This window comes from Coenobita brevimanus, chromosome 61, assembly GCF_032717465.1.
Source record: "Coenobita brevimanus isolate Jiangsu-jjx chromosome 61, ASM3271746v2, whole genome shotgun sequence".
NCBI classification, from domain to species: Eukaryota; Metazoa; Arthropoda; class Malacostraca; order Decapoda; family Coenobitidae; genus Coenobita; species Coenobita brevimanus.
Genome location: NC_137014.1, coordinates 6,970,006 through 6,981,256, shown reverse-complemented (window position 1 = coordinate 6,981,256; position 11,251 = coordinate 6,970,006).

The following is an 11,251-nucleotide window of genomic DNA, read 5'->3' as shown; positions in this document are numbered from 1 at the left end:
CTTACGAGTAATACAGGAAGCTGAGGGGGGGGGGGGGGGGGCGGGCAGGTCACGTTTTAACACCCACCGTGGGTGTGAACACTCATGTGGGTAATGTGCATTCTCCGGGAATCCTCAGAGAGGCCCACAGCTCGAGACATTCCACAAGGTAATTCATACACAGCCTCGGACTGTCTCTGCAAGGTTCTCAAACTTCCCCCTTAACTTATGGTATACATGTATGTACAAGCCCTGGATATACTGTGTCCTGTAGGGCCAACGAGTGAGACGTCTGGTCTACACTTTTAACTGGGAACCAGGCTGGTCCTTGGATTACTCAAATCGCTTAGGATGCCTATCTTACGGAACCCAGCATACAATAGTTGCTAGTTAGTAAGCAGCTAGTAGGTGAGACATCAGGTCTACACCCACATTACCACTATCCTGTCTCTCAACTGACTCAGAGATTACAGGTGTGGTTAGAAATGGCACAGGAAGGGCATGTCCCTGATTAGTGGTGTTACTTTGACACACACTGCAGGAACGGACAAAACTATCTATGTCTCGTCCCATCCCTGGCCAGAAAAAGTCAGCTCGGATACGGCCCTGGGTCTTCCTTTTGCCCATGTGACCTCCTGAGGCTGAACAATGACCCCATTGTAACACTGCTAGGCGGTACTTGGCGGGAACGACAAACTGCAGTCGAACCTCGCCCTCGGGTGTTCGTGACTCACGGTAGAGCCGTCCTTGTTTACGAAGGAACTTGGCTCGACCTCCCCGTGAATACTTAATCACTCGACCCTTTTGTTTGTTCCGCACGGTAACAAGTGTTGGGTCAGAATGTTGTTCTTGCACAACAAGTTGGCTACACATCAGATCTTGCGGCGATTCAATGATCACTGGGGTGACACAATCTGGAGCCTCAACCATGGCTCGTGTTACCGCAGCAGCCGAAGTCTGAGTAGCGTCATCGGAGCAACTATCCTTGACTCCTTGAATATTGCCTACTATTAAGTCAAATAGAGGCTCTGGCATGACAACCGCAAGTGTCATACCAGTATAAAATGGAGATGCCACCTGGATACATGCCTCAGGGAACAATCTCACTGATCCATCAATAAGGCTTGCATGGATCTGTCGACCTGTATACTGCTCAGGCCGAACTAAACTCTGCTTGACAGAGCAACCTGAGGAACCATTGTCTCTCAGGACCTTCACAGGAATGCCTCCCACAAACCCTGGCTGTACAAGGAAGGTACTGTCACCTGTGGGAGGGCCTGTGGAGGAAGCAGCTAGCCACTCATGAGGCTGCTGAATTGATGTGGCAAACATTGTGCCTTGTGAGTTATAAGATGGAACATTGGCCATCTGTGGAGGGGGGTTCACTGTCACTGTGGGACTAGTGAACTGTGGGGAAGTACCCACACTGGTAGGGACGTGACCACCAGGCTGCTGCTGAGGAATGAAGGCTGCATTCGCTTCCTCCCTCTTTTGAGCTGGTGGTGGAAAAGTTTGTCCCGACGGTCGGTTGCGTGGCTGATACTGCTGCTGGTTAGGGTACTTGTTGTACCGCTTCCAAGCAGGCTGCTGTGTATTTTGCCCCTGGTCCTTCTGTGGTTTGCTTGGACCTTGACCATTACTCTGAGAACGGCCTTGGTGCTGGGATTCAGTCTGAGACGGCTTCCCAGACTTGGCAGTATCTTTTCTGCTCCAGGTGTTTTGCTTACGAGCTTGATACCCGTATGCAGTAAAGAATGCGTCAGCCTTCTCTACCATTTGGCTGGCATCTTTCACCTGGCAGATCTTAAGCTGTGCTATGAGCTCAGCAGGCCACGACCTCTCTAGCTGTGTACGCAGCATAAGGTCAATTATCCCCTCACGCGTGGAAGGAGTTTCATCTTTTTCCATCCACTCACCTAGGTAAGCAGTGAGACGGTCGAGGAACTGAACAGCTGTCTCCTTGTCTTGAGACGAGCCTCGCATGAACTGAGCTTTGGCGTCGTCTACTGTGAGGCCATACGCCTTAATGAGTGCAGCTTTCATCACTTCATACGTGAGATTGTCTCCACGAATTCTGTGGAGAATATCGAGGGCAGGGCCCTCAAACAGACTAAGAAACTGAAGCCGCTTAGCTGCATCATCGAGCTGGTAAAGCTGAGCCATGTCTTCAAATCGAGCTATGTATGGCTCGATTCGCTCGCCATCTTTGTATGGGGGAAGCTTGATGTGTGGGGTCGCCATAACATGTGCAGGGAGAGCGCTCGTGGAGCTTGAACCAACTGCACCAGATGTGTCTGAACCCAAGGAATCTCGCTTGAGCTTCAGCACTTCAAGTTCATGTTCTCGTTCTTTGTCTCGTTGTTCACGCTCGTATTCGCGCTCTTTCTCACGCTGCTCTTGTTCATATGCACGCTCTCTTTCACGCTGTTCGCGCTGTTCTCGCTCGTGTACTAGCTCGAGCTCGCGTTGTTTTTGTTCGTGTTCACGCTGTTTTTCGCGTTCCTCACGCTGTTCTCGCTCGTATTCGCGCTGTTCTCGCTCGTATTCGCGCTGTTCTCGCTCGTACTCGCGCTGAATCCTACGCTCTTCACGAGCATCTTTCTCACGTTCTTGCTCGTAATTGAACCGTGAGAGAACGTAACTCTGTATTTTCTCTGGGTCTGTGAGACCAATATCTTTAGCTTCCTGTACATAAGCACTGGCTGCCATGATGCTAGCTCAATCTAAATAACTAGCGACTCAGTACTGATTGCTGCTTCGCAAACGAATGCTAATAACCACAAGTAAAGAGTACAGACACAAGCTAGTGGTGACCAGTCTTATCCAGTTAACTGGCAAAGAATAAATCAAAAGTGTAAATGACTGGGAAGACTCAATAATAGACACAATGGGTACGGCGACTTCCCAGAAGCGAATAAAATCGTCTGGCGTTACCAAAATAAACTAGAGTTAAGTACTCTATTGATTAATAAAGCAAAAACTCACTTGCTAAATTAACGGTAAACACCAGTAAACTTGTGTCTATAAACTTTAATGATAAATACCTAAATACGAATGAGTGAGCACTATCTCGTGAATAGCTTTAGAGCTAGGAGTTGATATCCTGGAATGAGGTCGCCAATTGTCACGGAGTTTTTATAATAACACAGCAATTTTAAAATAAATGGTTAAATATTATTTAATTTGATAATAATATTCAATAATATTGAAGAGCAAAGACAATGATTGTCTTGCTACATCAAGCAACGATTACTTTACGCTGACTTGCTAAGATTCTCAAGAACGAGAATTTATAAACTTTCTCAACAGTACGCAGCAGAGACTAATTACTCACAATTGCTGAATTACTGTACTGTTAGCCTCTGGAGAAAGTTACATCACCCCTGACAATAAATAACTAATACTAACATCAGGTTCTTGCCGATGCTTAACTCCCAGATGGCACAACGGATATTAAGTTAAAACAACATGACTGGTCTAAGTACCAGTTATGAAAGCAAACGTTTATGCAAGCTAGGAGCTATATGGAAAATAAGCTTAATTATGGAAAAATGAAACAAGATTTTTACTTTACATTAAGCTCGAGAAAGGAACTGTTAAATTTATTAATTACAAAAAATAAATTTAACGTTACATTTCAAATCAAATCAATGAGACGCACTCGCTCACTCACTCACGCAATAGCTAAATACTTACGCCTAGGGAAAAACACCTTAATTAAACTCTTATAACTAGAAAATACACAAAAGAAATACTATAGTCGATGAATGCTGCGTATCACCAGATGGGTGAGAAGACTGGACTAACTGTGAAGTGGAGTTTGGGTACTAGCTGACCTCTCACACTGCGGCACAGGTCCTTCCTCCGTCACATCAATCACAAGACTGACTAAGTCGTGGGAAAGCGGAGCACTCGGCCGCATTTTTTTAACGGTCGAATGAGGAAGCAGAGGCGAACAATAAAAAAACAATAGTATCGCTCAGTACAGCACTTAGTGACGTGCATTAAATCGGTCACTCTTTGAAAACGGTGACGAATTATTTGAAAAGTATACTCCGATAATGGAGGGAGAAACGGTTAGCTGAGCGATACACAGTGAGTTTTCCACTAATAGTTCGTGGTTTCTCACAAAAAGGAAATGTCGCGAATTGATTCGTGACACTTTAATCCTGTAAGGGGTGATCACAAACAAATCACCTCCATGTCAACCTGTCCTCTACTAATTGGCTAGCCTTCCTCCAACTCGCACCCCTCTCTCTCATATATCCTTCCACTCTATCCCACCATTTTATTCTTGGTTCCTCTCTTCCCCCCTCTCTTCCTCCATCTCATTTTCATGCACTCTCCTGGTTAGGCTTTCATTTTCAATCCTGTCAGCATGACAAGACCATCTCAGAGTATTTCTCTTAACGCTTTCAATCACCACTACATCAGTATCACAACGATGCTTTACTTCCTAGTTTGTCCGTCTGTTTCTTCATGTAACTCCATTTGCTCCTCTCAGATAACTCATTTCCGCTGTTCTCATTTTTCGCAGGTGTCCGTCCGAGAGTCACGCAGTGACTTCTTACTTCCATACTCATTTCCATCTTCCTTGTCACTGCTTTCAGTGAACCAACGACCGTTCTCTCCTGCTGTGCTCTTTCAAGTACTGCACCCTCTAAACTTTCATCCTAACTCACCACACTCCCCTAACCCCTTGACTCACAGGAAGAGAAAAAGAAAATGCAGTATATTCTCACAGTTTTTCTACCTCTTTTAGTACTTTACTACTTTTTCCCCTGGCTTTATCTGTCTCCATGTAGGCCATAGATTTCTTCCCTCTTTTTTCAGTTATAAATGTTTCGTCTAGCGACCCAATTTTTTTTTTTTTTTTCCAGAAAAATGCTGGGCTGGTGGAAGTTCTTTTTGTCTGATGCTGACACAATGAACAGTGACAACCAGCTTAGACATTGCCCATTTATTTACTGGTTGCCGTGAAAAGCGGTTGCCATAGATGGTTGTTTCAACATGAGTGGAGACAGGCATTTCTTTTGTTCAGTCCCTTAATTTTAGGTGAAGGAACACTTCTGGATTTGCCCCTGTATGTCTCTCTGTCACTAAAGATTTTCGGAAACGGAGTGCTTTATTCTCCTTGACTTAAACGACTTTGGCAAACCCGATATTAGGGTCCTGAGGTGTCTGCATCGATCTAGTACTTTCATTCTAGTTCCAGTCAAATACTAGTACGTGTCCTCCAACTGATCTTTATTAATCGTCCCAAGCAGAGTTCATTCATTAGGAGATCAAACAGTTAAAAATGATCCTTTAATTTTCTTCATCGTCTGAGTAATCACAACAACATTTTAGGGCGGGTAATAATGGGAGAAATAAATGATCCATAGTAGTAACCAATAATGGATATGGAGGTCGGAAATACAGACGATAACAGGAATTATTTACAGGAGTGATAGGCCAAAACACACATGAACCTCCCTAATGAAATCCTGGCAGCACGAGGCCTCGAGAGGAACCATGACAGCGTGAGGCCCCGAGAGGGACTTCGGCCGAATGACGCAGTGGTGTGGTGGGCAGGGTCAAAGTTTGGGTAAGGGGAGAGGGTCGGCGGCGGTGGCGTCCCACTGGTTTATGACCAACAAGTTTTCTGGGGATCCTGGTATAAGATCATATATGGAGTCACGGAGGAGAGCAAATTGTTTATGTAATATCTGGTTCTTACTTGGGATTTCTCCTGCGAGTGCCAGCGACTTTTCTGATTATGTGAGTGGCTGATGTAGGTTCACTGTTTTAATAAAGAGGAAATGTTCATCAAGTTCATGGATGGCAGGAAGCAGACTCTGGGTTGTTTTATGAGTCCAACGCGGGGGGTAACGTGTGCTGGAAAAAATATGAGGGACGACAAGGAAAACAAACGCATGGGACAGCTAAGGAAGGCGAAAAACTGTGTTCATACATCCCTGTGTGTTGTGTCAGGAATTCTTGGACAGACTTACGAAAGGAAAAACAGAAAAACGACTAGAAAGGGACGCAGAAATATGTGGCGTACTGAGCAATCTATATATCCATCCATCTATCTGTCTCTCTACATACATACAGTACATACATATATATTTTGTTTGGGTCATAATTTTCAAGATAGTTTCAGCTAAAGGAACATTAGTATATATATATATATATATATATATATATATATATATATATATATATATATATATATATATATATATATATATATATATATATATATACTGAAAAGCGAAGTAAGGAAAAGAGAAATGTTACCATTACTGTGAAAGTGAACTGAAGCGAACGTAAGGAGAGAAAATGCGCCAAATCCTTTCACTACAATCATGTTTTTAAATGATACTAATTGAGGACTTTTACTCATCTAAAGAAAAGAAAAATTACCATAACACCCATAGCAGTTTTATCCTGGCTTATATCACTCTTAACGCCATAAAACTACTTAACATCTCCTTGGAAAGTCCTCTCGAAGTGAGTGTGTTAAAGAAGTCTAGTAACGAGCTTAAAAAACAATTACTGTAATTCGAAAGGCCGGGCACAGGCTCTACGAGGAAATGGACGAGAGAGAGAGAGAGAGAGAGAGAGAGAGAGAGAGAGAGAGAGAGAGAGAGAGAGGGGGGGGGGTCTGGACTAAGGATGACATTATTTGAGTATCTCCCCCAGTCTCAGGACTCTCGCCTTCTTTACTGATAATCACACACGAGACCAAGGGTGAAGAGAAAAGAATAGAAGTGTTGAAGAAAGCAGATACCGATGGAGCAAAGTTAATTTTGAGGAGGTTAATAATTTTGTGGAAAGATGAGCCAGAAGGAAACGCAAAAAGGACTGGATAAAGAAACAAAGGCTGAAAGACGGTGAAAGTGGATGGAGGAAAAGACAGAAAGAAGAAAATATAAAAGGATTATAGAGCTGAAGAGGAAGAAAATATGAATAATGTTGTAGAAAGTGTATTGTAATTATATTTTTTACCGATACCTCTGTTTTTCGTTCTGTTGTACAGTAGTTCACTATATCCTCCAGGCACTTGATCTGGACTGTCCAGACATTTCAACGAGTTTGTTAACCCCCGCCACTCTGATTTTTTGTAACGTAGTTTATCTCCCCTGAGTCACTGTTTATAACCAATGCAAATTTTACCTCGCGTGAGGCTTGCAGCATGGCCCGTGTAGACCTTAATTGTGCCTCAAATGGAGTCTGGATCTCGGCAAGGGTTGAGAAAATTAACTATTTGTATGAAGGTCCTCCAGATATTAATAAACTTTTTCGATTCCATATCATGCACGCTCTGTCAAACTATGAAAAAGCAGAAAAGGTCAGTAGATTTATTGCATTTAATTCCATAGCCAATGGTGTGATTAATGTGTTAATTAGGGAGATGAATCGTCGTGTGACATTAGAGGGCAACTGCAGCCAGCAAAGGAAGACCATCTGAACGGGAATTAATGTAATGACACACCCAGTAAATTCTGATTGGCATAATTATTTCGTTCAGACGCTCACCCAGTTATTGAATGATTAAGCCAGCCAGTTAATGAGGATATTCTCTCAGCGTGTTTGCTTGTCTGTTGGCCAGCTCCATGCTGCCTTTATTGGTAGTCGCATTTTCTTTCTCTCTTGTAGTCTTATATTCTTATTTAATTGCGGCAGGCACTTCTGCTCTTCATAATTAACCGATTCCGACCAAACCTTGACACAATGACCAGCCTATGACCTAGTTGTGTCCGCAAAGTTTTGTACTAGACAATTACTCGTTACCTAGCAACCAGCTTTTTTCGGACTTTTCACTTTTTGAGCTGTAGTAACATTACTAATGGGTGTAGAAAGCTCTGACTTCTTTAGGTGTAATCTGGAGGTCTTTCCCTATCGGAAGTGTGCCATCCATTTTTCTCCTCCTCTTGTTTTCGGGTGGCAACCCCGCGAAGGTTTGCCTCAGCGTCCCTACAGAAGTGAGGATGGGGAAGTGGATTGTGAGCAGGATTCAGTGTGTATTCAAGGAGGCAGAACACACAAACCACCAGTGAAATATGAGGAGTACTATAAGTGTAAAGTAAAGGATGGAGAGGTAGTGGAGCAAATAGACATAAGACAAAAGAACAAGTATGTAGATGATGATGCATCCCTCATTAATACTGGTGCAGCCCTAACACAAACTGAAAAAGAGTAGGCTCATAGGGAGTGATAATAGAACTACAACAGACGTAACTTTAGAAGGTGAAAGAAAGACAGAAAATAAGCAAAGGTTGTGTGATGAATGCAAGAAAAACGTAAAAGAAGCTGATATAGCAATGATGCGTGGAGTTTGTGAGAAATGGTACCACCTTGCAGTCGGAAGACTAAGAAAGTGCAGCAGGTATAAAATGGAGAAACAGGTATATGAAATAATGACCAACTATGAATTTGTGAATCTGCATTTCATTTGTAATAACTGCAATACTGATTCCCAAAAAGATGACAGTGAGGAATAAATAGCACTAGTATTTAGAGAGTTAAAATTTCAGATAACAAGTAAAGGCGGGAAATGAAATGAGTTGCCTGTTTGACAGAAATAAGAAAATTGAAGGTGAATTGAAAATTAAGGAACAAACATGAAAGATCTTAAGAAAAAAAAAAACAATGAGATGAATAAGGAAGTTAAAAGACTAGATGCAGGGAGGTAGCACACTGCTAAACTCTGCTGATGGAAACAATCACCCTTTTAAACAGAAAGTTGCTAGAGCAACAAAGTGGAAGAGGATTAGAAAAAGTCAGTAGTAAAGAAATAGGAACTTAAGACGGGGACACTAACTAAAGTCGAATCGAAAGGAGACAAACTAAAGCCAGTATGGGGGAAATAGAAGTACAGATTGTTGAAAAAAACAATAAAACGGCAGCAAGTAAAGGAAATAATGATAAGGCTAGGAGTGGAGAAAAGGAAGAAAACTTCAGAGAAACAGTAAAGGCTAAGAAAAAATACAAAAAGATGCTGGTACCATGATATAGGACATTGTCAGCATGGCGAGTGGTGTATATATGTATGAACACATTAAAATAAATGACAAAGAGATGAACGGTAGAGGTAGACGGATGTATAGGGAACCGGAAATCTGTTGGTATTATATCAATAGAAAGTGTAAATTTGGAAGAACATGCTGGAACCAACACTCAGACCAAAAACAAAGCTGGCAGAAGGTGAGACATTCAAACTTGAGGTATAAGGAATGTCAAGCTTGTCAAAATGGTAGATGTACAGTCGACAGCAGAAGTTCGTCCCTCTCAGCGTGCGTGATAGGAGCCCGTTGATCTGGGAACACTGTGTGTAATAGAGTTGTCAGGTATGATTTAAATGGCTAACATTAAAGAAATGTGTTTGGAGATAAGAACACATTCCCTAATGATAACACTGAACTGCAGCAGGTGGGATAATAACGTTATTGTGAAATGTATGACACTGGTGTATAAAGATTCTTCGTTACGGACACAGACGCACAGGATTATTTGGACTGGACTGATGTTACCACCAAGTATTATATGAAATATTCTAGAACGCTTGCAGTCCTAAAGGTGAGGTTGCAAGAAAACATTTATTACGTCAGTTACACACTAAACAAACACAGAAACTGACAGTGCGTGTTTCGCATGTATACGGTTTTGTTTTACAAGTTAAATCACTTCCCTTCCTGACCTCTCTCCCCACCCGTTTCTCCTCTTCCCAGTCACGCTCTGCCATCACCCACATCTTATCGCTAATGCTGAAAATCGTATGCCTGTAGGTAGAGTGTGGAAAGTAATCAGTATAAAAGTGTTAAATGAGCTTCTTCAACCTCATCGCTATGAAGCGTTATCCATGACTTTAACGTAAATTTGTAATATGAATAAATCGTCACTATGGTAGTTAGGAGACATTACTCGTCAACATTTATATAACACATATAATCATCGTTGATACAGTGCTCCAAAAACACTCCCTCTCCACCCCCTCGCAGTCGCCTCTCCCCCATCCACTGTCTCCATCACTCCTCCCCCCTCCCTTCGCCCCCTCTACCAGTACCCCTTGTTTCCCTCAACACCCCCAACCCCTCCCCACGGTTTTGTTTAATATACCTTGCTTCGTTTTGCCTCTCTAACTAGATCGGTTATTCATGGTTTGAATACAGTTATCATATACAGGAATTTAAGTCGTAATTGTAGTGACATTATAAACACAAAACTCATGCCCGTTATATAGCCAACTGTATTACACACAAGTAACCGGATTACTTGTATTACAAAATGTCCATCGTAACTCTCAGTGTTCAATACCATGGACTAAAGAATGAATATATGTGTAAGCAAGAGATTAATGGCTACGAAGGAGTAATAAAATGATGGCAAAATTGCAGCACTGACTTCTGTTCTTTGAACAGTTAATGCCTCTTGACCGCCACTGTCAATATAATAATAATAGTTACAGAACATAACCCAAACGTCGTTATATTGTTCAGTTCCTGAGACAAAAATGAAAAAGGGAGAGAAAACAGACATTTGAAATAACAAGTAAATGCAGTCCGGCAGGGTCAGTACAATAAAACCGTGGGAAGGGTTTGGGAGTGTTGCAGGCTAGAAACAAGGGGTACTGGTAGAGGGGGGGAGGGGGGGAGGGGGGAGGAGTGATGGAGACAATGGATGGGGGTGAAGAGGAAGTGTTTTTGGAGCACTGTATCAACGATGATTATATGTGTTATATAAATGTTTACGAGTAATGTCTCCTAACTACCATAGTGACGATTTATTCATATTACAAATTTACATTAAAGTCATGGATAACACTTCATAGCGATGAGGTTGAAGAAGCTCATTTAACACTTTTATACTGATTACTTTCCACACTCTACCTACAGGCATACGATTTTCAGCATTAGCGATAAGATGTGAGTGATGGCAGAGCGTGACTGGGAAGAGGAGAAACGGGTGGGGAGAGAGGTCAGGAAGGAAAGTGATTTAACTTGTAAAACAAAACCGAATACTTGCGAAACACGCACTGTCAGTTTCTGTGTTTGTTTAGTGTGTAACTGACGTAATAAATGTTTTCTTGCAACCTCACCTTTAGGACTGCAAGCGTTCTAGAATATTTCTTATAATACTTGGTGGTAACATCAGTCCAGTCCAAATAATCCTGTGCGTCTGTGTCCGTAACGAAGAATCTTTATACACCAGTGTCACATATTTCATCCATCCATCCATCCATCATCCAATCCTACATTGCCCCATGAGAAGCGTAGGAGCCCGGGGC